This window comes from Heptranchias perlo, chromosome 12 (assembly GCF_035084215.1).
Source record: "Heptranchias perlo isolate sHepPer1 chromosome 12, sHepPer1.hap1, whole genome shotgun sequence".
NCBI lineage: Eukaryota > Metazoa > Chordata > Chondrichthyes > Hexanchiformes > Hexanchidae > Heptranchias > Heptranchias perlo.
In genome coordinates this window covers 60,494,775-60,511,350 of record NC_090336.1, presented here as the reverse complement: position 1 = coordinate 60,511,350, position 16,576 = coordinate 60,494,775, and positions in this window count along the sequence as shown.

Sequence of the window (16,576 nt, the reverse complement as noted above, 5' to 3'; positions counted from 1 at the left end):
TCTACAATGCATCTCTACTTACATACATAAATCTACAATGCCTCTCTACTCACATACATAGATCTACAATGCCTCTCTACTCACATACAGAGATATACAATGCCTCTCTACTCACATACAGAGATCTACAATGCCTCTCTACTTACATACATAGATCTAAAATGCCTCTCTGCTTACATACATAAATCTACAATGCCTCTCTACTCACACACATAGATCTACAATGTCTCTCTACACACATACATGGATGTAAAATGCCTCTCTACTTACATGCATAGATCTACAATGCCTCTCTCCTCACATACGTAGATCTACAGTGCCTCTCTGCTTACATACATAGATCTACAATGTCTCTCTACTTACATACATAGATCTACAATGTCACTCTACTCACATACATAAATCTACAATGCCTCGCTACTCACATACGTAGATCTACAATGCCTCTCTACTAACATACGTAGATGTCCAATGCCTCTCTACTTACATACATAGATCTACAATGCCTCTCTACTCACATACATAGATCTACAATGCCTCTCTACTCACATGCATAGATCTCCAATGCCTCTCTACTCACATACGCAGATCTGCAATGCCTCTCGACTCACATACGAAGATCTACAATGCCTCTCTGCTCACATACATAGATCTACAATGCCTCTCTACTTACATACATAGATCTACAATGTCTCTCCACTCACATACATAGATCTACAATGCCTCTCTACTCACATACATAGATCTACAATGTCTCTCTACTCACATACATCGATCTACAATGTCTCTCTACTCACATACATAAATCTACAATGCCTCTCGACTCACATACATAGATCTACAATGTCTCTCTACTCACATACATGGATGTAAAATGCCTCTCTACTTACATACATAAATCTACAATGCCTCTCTACTGACATACATAGATCTACAATGCCTCTCTACTCACATGCGTAGATCTACAATGCCTCTCTACTCACATACATAGATCTCCAATGACTCTCCACTCACATACGCAGATCTACAATGCCTCTCTACTCACAGACGTAGATCTACAATGCCTCTCTGCTCACATACACAGATCTACAATGCCTCTCTACTGACATACATAGATCTACAATGTCTCTCCACTCACATACATAGATCTACAATGTCTCTCGACTCACATACATAGATCTACAATGTCTCTCAACTCACATACATAGATCTACAATGCCTCTCGACTCACATACATAGATCTACAATGCATCTCCACTTACATACATAAATCTACAATGCCTCTCTACTCACATACATAGATCTACAATGCCTCTCTACTCACATACAGAGATATACAATGCCTCTCTACTCACATACAGAGATCTACAATGACTCTCTACTTACAGACATAGATCTAAAATGCCTCTCTGCTTACATACATAAATCTACAATGCCTCTCTACTCACATACATAGATCTACAATGTCTCTCTACACACATACATGGATGTAAAATGCCTCTCTACTTACATGCATCGATCTACAATGCCTCTCTCCTCACATACGTAGATCTACAGTGCCTCTCTGCTAACATACATAGATCTACAATGTCTCTCTACTTACATACATAGATCTACAATGTCACTCTACTCACATACATAAATCTACAATGCCTCGCTACTCACATACGTCGATCTACAATGCCTCTCTACTAACATACGGAGATGTCCAATGCCTCTCTACTCACATACGCAGATCTACAATGCCTCTCTACTCACATACGTAGATCGACAATGCCTCTCTGCTCACATACATAGATCTACAATGCCTCTCTACTGACATACATAGATCTACAATGTCTCTCCACTCACATACATCGATCTACAATGCCTCTCTACTCACATACATAGATCTACAATGTCTCTCTACTCACATACATCGATCTACAATGTGTCTCTACTCACATACATAGATCTACAATGCCTCTCTACTCACATGCATAGATCTACAATGTCTCTCTACTCACATACATAGATCTACAATGCCTCTCGACTCACATACGTAGATCTACAATGCCTCTCTACTTACATACGTAGATCTCCAATGTCTCTCTACTGACATACATAAATCTACAATGCCTCTCTACTCACATACATAGATCTACAATGTCTCTCTGCTCACATACATAGATCTACAATGCATCTCTACTTACATACATAAATCTACAATGCCTCTCTACTCACATACATAGATCTACAATGCCTCTCTACTCACATACGTAGATATACAATGCCTCTCTACTCACATACAGAGATCTACAATGCCTCTCTTCTTACATACATAGATCTAAAATGCCTCTCTGCTTACATACATAAATCTACAATGCCTCTCTACTCACATACATGGATGTAAAATGCCTCTCTACTTACATACATAAATCTACAATGCCTCTCTACTTACATACATAGATCTACAATGCCTCTCTACTCACATGCGTAGATCTACAATGCCTCTCTACTCACATACGTAGATCTACAATGCCTCTCTACTCACATACGTAGATGTCCAATGCCTCTCTACTTACATACAAAGATCTACAATGCCTCTCTACTCACATACATAGATCTACAATGCCTCTCTACTCACATACATAGATCTACAATGCCTCTCTACTCACGTGCATAGATCTACAATGCCTCTCTACTCACATACATAGATCTCCAATGCCTCTCCACTCACATACGCAGATCGACAATGCCTCTCTACTCACATACGGAGATCTACAATGCCTCTCTGCTCACATACATAGATCTACAATGCCTCTCTACTGACATACATAGATCTACAATGTCTCTCTACTCACATACATAGATCTACAATGTCTCTCTGCTCACATACATAAATCCACATTGCCTCTCTACTCACAGACATAGATCTACAATGCCTCTCTACTCACATACGTAGATCTACAATGCCTCTCTACTGACATACATAGATCTACAATGTCTCTCTGCTTACATACATAGATCTACAATGTCTCTCCACTCACATACATAGATCTACAATGCCTCTCTACTCACATACATAGATCGACAATGTCTCTCTACTCACATACATAGATCTACAATGCCTCTCTACTTACATACAGAGATCTAAAATGTCTCTCTACTTCCATACATTGATCTACAATGTCTCTCTACTCACATACATAGATCTACAATGTCTCTCTACTCACATACATAAATCTACAATGCCTCTCTACTCACATACATAGATCTACAATGCATCTCTACTCACATACATAGATCTACAATGTCTCTCTACTCACATACATAAATCTACAATGCCTCTCTACTCACATACAGAGATCTACAATGCCTCTCTACTCACATACATAGATCTACAATGTCTCTCTACTCACATGCGTAGATCTACAATGCCTCTCTACTCACATACGTAGATCTACAATGCCTCTCTACTCACATACGTAGATGTCCAATGCCTCTCTACTTACATACATAGATCTACAATGCCTCTCTACTCACATACATAGATCTACAATGTCTCTCTACTCACATACATTGATCTACAATGTCTCTCTGCTCACATACATAAATCTACATTGCCTCTCTACTCACATAGATAGATCTACAATGCCTCTCTACTCACATACGTAGATCTACAATGCCTCTCTACTGACATGCATAGATCTACAATGTCTCTCTACTTACATACATAGATCTACAATGTCTCTCCACTCACATACATAGATCTACAATGCCTCTCTACTCACATACATAAATCTACAATGTCTCTCTACTCACATACATAGATCTACAATGCCTCTCTACTCACATGCATAGATCTACAATGTCTCTCAACTCACATACATAGATCTACAATGCCTCTCGACTCACATACGTAGATATACAATGCCTCTCTACTCACATACAGAGATCTACAATGCCTCTCTACTCACATACATGGATGTGCCTCTCTACTTACAAACATAGATCTACAATGCCTCTCTACTCACATACATAGATCTACAATGTCTCTCTACTCACATACACAGATCTACAATGCCTCTCTACTCACATACGTAGATCTACAATGCCTCTCTACTCACATACGTAGATGTCCAATGCCTCTCTACTTACATACATAGATCTACAATGCCTCTCTACTTACAAACATAGATCTACAATGCCTCTCGAAAGACATACATAGATCTAAAATGCCTCTCAACTTGCAGACATAGATCTACAATGTCTCTCTACTCACATACATGGATCTACAATATCTCTCTACTCACATACATAAATCCACATTGCCTCTCTACTCACATACGTAGATGTCCAATGCCTCTCTACTTACATACATCGATCTACAGTGCCTCTCTACTTGCATACGTAGATCGACAATGTCTCTCTGCTCACATACATAGATGTACAATGCATCTCTGCTTTCATACATAAATCTACAATGCATCTCTACTCACATACATAGATCTACAATGCCTCTCTCCTCACATACGGAGATCTCCAATGCCTCTCTACTCACATACGTCGATCTACAATGCCTCTCTACTCACATACATAGATCTACAATGCATCTCTACTTACATACATAAATCTACAATGCCTCTCTACTCACATACATAGATCTACAATGCCTCTCCACTCACATACGTAGATCTACAATGCCTCTCTACTCACATACAGAGATCTTCAATGCCTCTCTACTAACATACAGAGATCTAAAATGCCTCTCTACTTACATACATAAATCTACAATGCCTCTCCACTCACATACATAGATCTACAATGTCTCTCTACTCACATACATGGATCTAAAATGCCTCTCGACTTACATACATAGATCTACAATGTCTCTCTGCTCACATACATAGATCTACAATGTCTCTCCACTCACATACATAGATCTACAATGCCTCTCTACTCACATACATAGATCTACAATGTCTCTCCACTCACATACATAAATCTACAATGCCTCTCTACTCACATACGTAGATCGACAATGCCTCTCTACTCACATAAGTAGATCTACAATGCTTCTCCACTCACATACATAGATCTACAATGCATCTCCACTTACATACATAAATCTACAATGCCTCTCCACTCACATACATAGATCTACAATGCCTCTCTACTCACATACATCGATCTACAATGCCTCTCTACTCACATACATAGATCTACAATGCCTCTCGACTCACACACGTAGATCTACAATGCCTCTCGACTTACATACGTAGATCTCCAATGTCTCTCTACTTACATACATAAATCTACAATGCCTCTCTACTCACATACATAGATCTACAATGCATCTCTACTTACATACATAAATCTACAATGCCTCTCTACTCACATACATAGATCTACAATGCCTCTCCACTCACATACGTAGATCTACAATTCCTCTCGACTCACATACAGAGATCTACAATGCCTCTCCACTTACATGCATAGATCGAAAATGCCTCTCGACTTACATGCATAAATCTACAATGTCTCTCCACTCACACACATAGATCTACAATGTCTCTCTACTCACATACATGGATCTAAAATGCCTCTCGACTTGCATACATAGATCTGCAATGTCTCTCTACTCACATACATAGATCCACAATGTCTCTCTACTTACATACATAGATCTACAATGCCTCTCTACTCACATACGTTGATCTACAATGCCTCTCTACTCACATACGTAGATCTACAATGCCTCTCTACTCACATACGTAGATGTCCAATGCCTCTCTACTTAGATACATAGATCTACAATGCCTCTCTACTTCCAAACATAGATCTACAATGCCTCTCTACTTACATACATAGATCTAAAATGCCTCTCAACTTGCAGACATAGATCTACAATGTCTCTCTACTCACATACATGGATCTACAATATCTCTCTACTCACATACATAAATCCACATTGCCTCTCTACTCACATACATAGATCTACAATGCCTCTCTACTCACATACGTAGATGTCCAATGCCTCTCTACTTACATACATAGATCTACAATGTCTCTCTACTTACATACATAAATCTAAAATGCCTCTCAACTTCCAGACATCGATCTACAATGTCTCTCCACTCACATACATAGATCTACAATGTCTCTCTACTCACATACATAAATCCACATTGCCTCTCTACTCACATACATAGATCTACAATGCCTCTCTACTCACATACGTAGATCTACAATGCCTCTCTACTCACATACGGAGATCTACAATGCCTCTCTACTTCCATACGTAGATCTACAATGTCTCTCTACTTACATACATAAATCTACAATGCCTCTCCACTCACATACATAGATCTCCAATGTCTCTCTGCTCACATACATAGATCTACAATGCATCTCTCCTTCCATACATAAATCTACAATGCCTCTCTACTCACATACATCGATCTACAATGCCTCTCCACTCACATACGTAGATCGACAATGCCTCTCTACTCACATACGTAGATCTGCAATTCCTCTCGACTCACATACATAGATCGACAATGCCTCTCCACTTACATACATAGATCTAAAATGCCTCTCTACTTACATGCATAGATTTACAATGTCTCTATACTCACATACATAGATCTACAATGTCTCTCCACTCACATACATAGATCTACAATGCCTCACTACTCACATACGTAGATCTACAATGCTTCTCAACTGACATACATAGATCTACAATGCATCTCTACTTACATACATAAATCTACAATGCTTCTCAACTCACATACATAGATCTACAATGCATCTCTACTTACATACATAAATCTACAATGCCTCTCTACTCACATGCATCGATCTACAATGCCTCTCTACTCACATACATAGATCTACAATGCCTCTCGACTCACACACGTAGATCTACAATGCCTCTCGACTTACATACGTAGATCTCCAATGTCTCTCTACTTACATACATAAATCTACAATGCCTCTCTACTCACATACATAGATCTACAATGCATCTCTACTGACATACATAAATCTACAATGCCTCTCTACTCACATACATAGATCTACAATGCCTCTCCACTCACATACGTAGATCTACAATTCCTCTCGACTCACATACAGAGATCTACAATGCCTCTCTACTTACATACATAGATCTAAAATGCCTCTCGACTTACATACATAAATCTACAATGTCTCTCCACTCACACACATAGATCTGCAATGTCTCTCGACTCACATACATAGATCTACACTGTCTCTCTATTACATACATAGATCTACAATGCCTCTCTACTCACATACGTTGATCAACAATGCCTCTCTACTCACATACGTCGATCTACAATGCCTCTCTACTCACATACGTAGATGTCCAATGCCTCTCTACTTACATACATAGATCTACAATGCCTCTCTACTTACAAACATAGATCTACAATGCCTCTCTACTTACATACATAGATCTAAAATGCCTCTCAACTTACAGACATAGATCTACAATGTCTCTCTACTCACATACATAGATCTACAATATCTCTCTACTCACATACATAAATCCACATTGCCTCTCTACTCACATACATAGATCTACAATGCCTCTCTACTCACATACGTAGATGTCCAATGCCTCTCTACTTACATACATAGATCTACAATGTCTCTCTACTTACATACATAAATCTAAAATGCCTCTCAACTTCCAGACATCGATCTACAATGTCTCTCCACTCACATACATAGATCTACAATGTCTCTCTACTCACATACATAAATCCACATTGCCTCTCTACTCACATACATAGATCTACAATGCCTCTCTACTCACATACGTAGATCTACAATGCCTCTCTACTCACATACGGAGATCTACAATGCCTCTCTACTTCCATACGTAGATCTACAATGTCTCTCTACTTACATACATAAATCTACAATGCCTCTCCACTCACATACATAGATCTCCAATGTCTCTCTGCTCACATACATAGATCTACAATGCATCTCTCCTTCCATACATAAATCTACAATGCCTCTCTACTCACATACATCGATCTACAATGCCTCTCCACTCACATACGTAGATCGACAATGCCTCTCTACTCACATACGTAGATCTGCAATTCCTCTCTACTCACATACATAGATCGACAATGCCTCTCCACTTACATACATAGATCTAAAATGCCTCTCTACTTACATGCATAGATTTACAATGTCTCTATACTCACATACATAGATCTACAATGTCTCTCCACTCACATACATAGATCTACAATGCCTCACTACTCACATACGTAGATCTACAATGCTTCTCAACTCACATACATAGATCTACAATGCATCTCTACTTACATACATAAATCTACAATGCCTCTCTACTCACATACATTGATCTACAATGCCTCTCTACTCACATGCATCGATCTACAATGCCTCTCTACTCACATACATAGATCTACAATGCCTCTCGACTCACACACGTAGATCTACAATGCCTCTCGACTTACATACGTAGATCTCCAATGTCTCTCTACTTACATACATAAATCTACAATGCCTCTCTACTCACATACATAGATCTACAATGCATCTCTACTGACATACATAAATCTACAATGCCTCTCTACTCACATACATAGATCTACAATGCCTCTCCACTCACATACGTAGATCTACAATTCCTCTCGACTCACATACAGAGATCTACAATGCCTCTCTACTTACATACATAGATCTAAAATGCCTCTCGACTTGCAGACATAGATCTACAATGTCTCTCTACTCACATACATGGATCTACAATATCTCTCTACTCACATACATAAATCCACATTGCCTCTCTACTCACATACATAGATCTACAATGCCTCTCTACTCACATACGTAGATGTCCAATGCCTCTCTACTTACATACATAGATCTACAATGTCTCTCTACTTACATACATAAATCTAAAATGCCTCTCAACTTCCAGACATCGATCTACAATGTCTCTCCACTCACATACATAGATCTACAATGTCTCTCTACTCACATACATAAATCCACATTGCCTCTCTACTCACATACATAGATCTACAATGCCTCTCTACTCACATACGTAGATCTACAATGCCTCTCTACTCACATACGGAGATCTACAATGCCTCTCTACTTCCATACGTAGATCTACAATGTCTCTCTACTTACATACATAAATCTACAATGCCTCTCCACTCACATACATAGATCTCCAATGTCTCTCTGCTCACATACATAGATCTACAATGCATCTCTCCTTCCATACATAAATCTACAATGCCTCTCTACTCACATACATCGATCTACAATGCCTCTCCACTCACATACGTAGATCGACAATGCCTCTCTACTCACATACGTAGATCTGCAATTCCTCTCGACTCACATACATAGATCGACAATGCCTCTCCACTTACATACATAGATCTAAAATGCCTCTCTACTTACATGCATAGATTTACAATGTCTCTATACTCACATACATAGATCTACAATGTCTCTCCACTCACATACATAGATCTACAATGCCTCACTACTCACATACGTAGATCTACAATGCTTCTCAACTCACATACATAGATCTACAATGCATCTCTACTTACATACATAAATCTACAATGCCTCTCTACTCACATACATTGATCTACAATGCCTCTCTACTCACATGCATCGATCTACAATGCCTCTCTACTCACATACATAGATCTACAATGCCTCTCGACTCACACACGTAGATCTACAATGCCTCTCGACTTACATACGTAGATCTCCAATGTCTCTCTACTTACATACATAAATCTACAATGCCTCTCTACTCACATACATAGATCTACAATGCATCTCTACTGACATACATAAATCTACAATGCCTCTCTACTCACATACATAGATCTACAATGCCTCTCCACTCACATACGTAGATCTACAATTCCTCTCGACTCACATACAGAGATCTACAATGCCTCTCTACTTACATACATAGATCTAAAATGCCTCTCTACTTACATGCATAGATTTACAATGTCTCTATACTCACATACATAGATCTACAATGTCTCTCCACTCACATACATAGATCTACAATGCCTCACTACTCACATACGTAGATCTACAATGCTTCTCAACTCACATACATAGATCTACAATGCATCTCTACTTACATACATAAATCTACAATGCTTCTCAACTCACATACATAGATCTACAATGCATCTCTACTTACATACATAAATCTACAATGCCTCTCTACTCACATGCATCGATCTACAATGCCTCTCTACTCACATACATAGATCTACAATGCCTCTCGACTCACACACGTAGATCTACAATGCCTCTCGACTTACATACGTAGATCTCCAATGTCTCTCTACTTACATACATAAATCTACAATGCCTCTCTACTCACATACATAGATCTACAATGCATCTCTACTGACATACATAAATCTACAATGCCTCTCTACTCACATACATAGATCTACAATGCCTCTCCACTCACATACGTAGATCTACAATTCCTCTCGACTCACATACAGAGATCTACAATGCCTCTCTACTTACATACATAGATCTAAAATGCCTCTCGACTTACATACATAAATCTACAATGTCTCTCCACTCACACACATAGATCTGCAATGTCTCTCGACTCACATACATAGATCTACACTGTCTCTCTATTACATACATAGATCTACAATGCCTCTCTACTCACATACGTTGATCAACAATGCCTCTCTACTCACATACGTCGATCTACAATGCCTCTCTACTCACATACGTAGATGTCCAATGCCTCTCTACTTACATACATAGATCTACAATGCCTCTCTACTTACAAACATAGATCTACAATGCCTCTCTACTTACATACATAGATCTAAAATGCCTCTCAACTTACAGACATAGATCTACAATGTCTCTCTACTCACATACATAGATCTACAATATCTCTCTACTCACATACATAAATCCACATTGCCTCTCTACTCACATACATAGATCTACAATGCCTCTCTACTCACATACGTAGATGTCCAATGCCTCTCTACTTACATACATAGATCTACAATGTCTCTCTACTTACATACATAAATCTAAAATGCCTCTCAACTTCCAGACATCGATCTACAATGTCTCTCCACTCACATACATAGATCTACAATGTCTCTCTACTCACATACATAAATCCACATTGCCTCTCTACTCACATACATAGATCTACAATGCCTCTCTACTCACATACGTAGATCTACAATGCCTCTCTACTCACATACGGAGATCTACAATGCCTCTCTACTTCCATACGTAGATCTACAATGTCTCTCTACTTACATACATAAATCTACAATGCCTCTCCACTCACATACATAGATCTCCAATGTCTCTCTGCTCACATACATAGATCTACAATGCATCTCTCCTTCCATACATAAATCTACAATGCCTCTCTACTCACATACATCGATCTACAATGCCTCTCCACTCACATACGTAGATCGACAATGCCTCTCTACTCACATACGTAGATCTGCAATTCCTCTCTACTCACATACATAGATCGACAATGCCTCTCCACTTACATACATAGATCTAAAATGCCTCTCTACTTACATGCATAGATTTACAATGTCTCTATACTCACATACATAGATCTACAATGTCTCTCCACTCACATACATAGATCTACAATGCCTCACTACTCACATACGTAGATCTACAATGCTTCTCAACTCACATACATAGATCTACAATGCATCTCTACTTACATACATAAATCTACAATGCCTCTCTACTCACATACATTGATCTACAATGCCTCTCTACTCACATGCATCGATCTACAATGCCTCTCTACTCACATACATAGATCTACAATGCCTCTCGACTCACACACGTAGATCTACAATGCCTCTCGACTTACATACGTAGATCTCCAATGTCTCTCTACTTACATACATAAATCTACAATGCCTCTCTACTCACATACATAGATCTACAATGCATCTCTACTGACATACATAAATCTACAATGCCTCTCTACTCACATACATAGATCTACAATGCCTCTCCACTCACATACGTAGATCTACAATTCCTCTCGACTCACATACAGAGATCTACAATGCCTCTCTACTTACATACATAGATCTAAAATGCCTCTCGACTTACATACATAAATCTACAATGTCTCTCCACTCACACACATAGATCTGCAATGTCTCTCGACTCACATACATAGATCTACAATGTCTCTCTATTACATACATAGATCTACAATGCCTCTCTACTCACATACGTTGATCAACAATGCCTCTCTACTCACATACGTAGATCTACAATGCCTCTCTACTCACATACGTAGATGTCCAATGCCTCTCTACTTACATACATAGATCTACAATGCCTCTCTACTTACAAACATAGATCTACAATGCCTCTCTACTTACATACATAGATCTAAAATGCCTCTCAACTTACAGACATAGATCTACAATGTCTCTCTACTCACATACATAGATCTACAATATCTCTCTACTCACATACATAAATCCACATTGCCTCTCTACTCACATACATAGATCTACAATGCCTCTCTACTCACATACGTAGATGTCCAATGCCTCTCTACTTACATACATAGATCTACAATGCCTCTCTACTTACATATGTAGATCTACAATGTCTCTCTACTTACATACATAAATCTACAATGCCTCTCCACTCACATACATAGATCTCCAATGTCTCTCTGCTCACAATGTAGAGAGACATTGTAGATCGATGTCTGTAAGTTGAGAGGCATTTTAGATCTATGTATGTAAGTAGAGAGGCATTGGACATCTACGTATGTGAGTAGAGAGGCATTGTAGATCTACGTATGTGAGTAGAGAGGTATTGTAGATCTACGTATGTGAGTCGAGAGGCATTGTAGATCTATGTATGTAAGTAGAGAGACATTGTAGATCTATGTATGTGAGTCGAGAGACATTGCAGATCTATGTATTTAAGTCGAGAGGCATTTTAGATCCATGTATGTGAGTCGAGAGACATTGTAGATCTATGTGTGTGAGTGGAGAGACATTGTAGATTTATGTATGTAAGTCGAGAGGCATTTTAGATCTATGTATGTAAGCAGAGAGGCATTGTAGATCTCTGTATGTGAGTCGAGAGGAATTGTAGATCTACGTATGTGAGTGGAGAGGCATTGTAGATCTATGTATGTGAGTAGAGAGGCATTGTAGATTTATGTATGTCAGTAGAGATGGATTGTAGATCTATGTATGTGAGTAGAGAGGCATTGTAGATTTATGTATGTAAGTAGAGAGACATTGTCTCTCTACTTACATACATAATGTCTCTCATACATAATGTCTCCAATGTCTCTCTACTTACATACATAAATCTACAATGCCTCTCTACTCACATACATAGATCTACAATGCCTCTCTACTCACATACATAGATCTAAAATGCCTCTCTACTTACATGCATAGATTTACAATGTCTCTATACTCACATACATAGATCTACAATGTCTCTCCACTCACATAAATAGATCTACAATGCCTCACTACTCACATACGTAGATCTACAATGCTTCTCAACTCACATACATAGATCTACAATGCATCTCTACTTACATACATAAATCTACAATGACTCTCTACTCACATACATAGATCTACAATGCCTCTCTACTCAAATACTTGGATCGACAATGCCTCTCTACTCACATACGTAGATCTGCAATTCCTCTCTACTCACATACATAGATCTACAATGCATCTCTACTTACATACATAAATCTACAATGCCTCTCTACTCACATACATAGATCTACAATGCCTCTCTACTCACATACAGAGATCTACAATGCCTCTCTACTCACATACATAGATCTACAATGCCTCTCGACTAACATACGTAGATCTACAATGCCTCTCTGCTAACATACGTAGATCTCCAATGTCTCTCTACTTACATACATAAATCTACAATGCCTCTCTACTCACATACATAGATCTACAATGCCTCTCTACTCACATACATAGATCTAAAATGCCTCTCTACTTACATGCATAGATTTACAATGTCTCTATACTCACATACATAGATCTACAATGTCTCTCCACTCACATACATAGATCTACAATGCCTCACTACTCACATACGTAGATCTACAATGCTTCTCAACTCACATACATAGATCTACAATGCATCTCTACTTACATACATAAATCTACAATGCCTCTCTACTCACATACATAGATCTACAATGCCTCTCTACTCACATGCATCGATCTACAATGCCTCTCTTCTCACATACATAGATCTACAATGCCTCTCGACTCACACACGTAGATCTACAATGCCTCTCGACTTACATACGTAGATCTCCAATGTCTCTCCACTGACATACATAAATCTACAATGCCTCTCTACTCACATACATAGATCTACAATGCATCTCTACTGACATACATAAATCTACAATGCCTCTCTACTCACATACATAGATCTACAATGCCTCTCCACTCACATACGTAGATCTACAATTCCTCTCGACTCACATACAGAGATCTACAATGCCTCTCTACTTACATACATAGATCTAAAATGCCTCTCGACTTACATACATAAATCTACAATGTCTCTCCACTCACACACATAGATCTACAATGTCTCTCGACTCACATACATGGATCTAAAATGCCTCTCGACTTAAATACATAGATCTGCAATGTCTCTCGACTCACATACATAGATCTACAATGTCTCTCTACTTACATACATAGATCTACAATGCCTCTCGACTCACATACGTAGATCTACAATACCTCTCCACTCACATACGTAGATCTACAATGCCTCTCTACTCACATACGTAGATGTCCAATGCCTCTCTACTTACATACATAGATCTAAAATGCCTCTCAACTTACAGACATCGATCTACAATGTCTCTCTACTCACATACATAGATCTACAATATCTCTCTACTCACATACATAAATCCACATTGCCTCTCTACTCACATACATAGATCTACAATGCCTCTCTACTCACATACGTAGATGTCCAATGCCTCTCTACTTACATACATAGATCTACAATGCCTCTCTACTTACATATGTAGATCTACAATGTCTCTCTACTGACATACATAAATCTACACTGCCTCTCCACTCACATACATAGATCTCCAATGTCTCTCTGCTCACATACATAGATCTACAATGCATCTCTACTTACATACATAAATCTACAATGACTCTCTACTCACATACATAGATCTACAATGCCTCTCCACTCAAATACTTGGATCGACAATGCCTCTCTACTCACATACGTAGATCTGCAATTCCTCTCTACTCACATACATAGATCTACAATGCATCTCTACTTACATACATAAATCTACAATGCCTCTCTACTCACATACATAGATCTACAATGCCTCTCTACTCACATGCATCGATCTACAATGCCTCTCTACTCACATACATAGATCTACAATGCCTCTCGACTCACACACGTAGATCTACAATGCCTCTCGACTTACATACGTAGATCTCCAATGTCTCTCTACTTACATACATAAATCTACAATGCCTCTCTACTCACATACATAGATCTACAATGCATCTCTACTGACATACATAAATCTACAATGCCTCTCTACTCACATACATAGATCTACAATGCCTCTCCACTCACATACGTAGATCTACAATTCCTCTCGACTCACATACATAAATCTACAATGCCTCTCTACTCACATACATAGATCTACAATGCCTCTCCACTCACATACGTAGATCTACAATGTCTCTCGACTCACATACATGGATCTAAAATGCCTCTCGACTTAAATACATAGATCTGCAATGTCTCTCGACTCACATACATAGATCTACAATGTCTCTCTACTTACATACATAGATCTACAATGCCTCTCGACTCACATACGTAGATCTACAATGCCTCTCTACTCACATACGTAGATCTACAATGCCTTTCTACTCACATACGTAGATGTCCAATGCCTCTCTACTTACATACATAGATCTACAATGCCTCTCTACTTACAAACATAGATCTACAATGCCTCTCTACTTACAAACATAGATCTAAAATGCCTCTCAACTTACAGACATCGATCTACAATGTCTCTCTACTCACATACATAGATCTACAATATCTCTCTACTCACATACATAAATCCACATTGCCTCTCTACTCACATACATAGATCTACAATGCCTCTCTACTCACATACGTAGATGTCCAATGCCTCTCTACTTACATACATAGATCTACAATGCCTCTCTACTTACATATGTAGATCTACAATGTCTCTCTACTGACATACATAAATCTACACTGCCTCTCCACTCACATACATAGATCTCCAATGTCTCTCTGCTCACATACATAGATCTACAATGCATCTCTACTTACATGCATAAATCTACAATGACTCTCTACTCACATACATAGATCTACAATGCCTCTCTACTCAAATACTTGGATCGACAATGCCTCT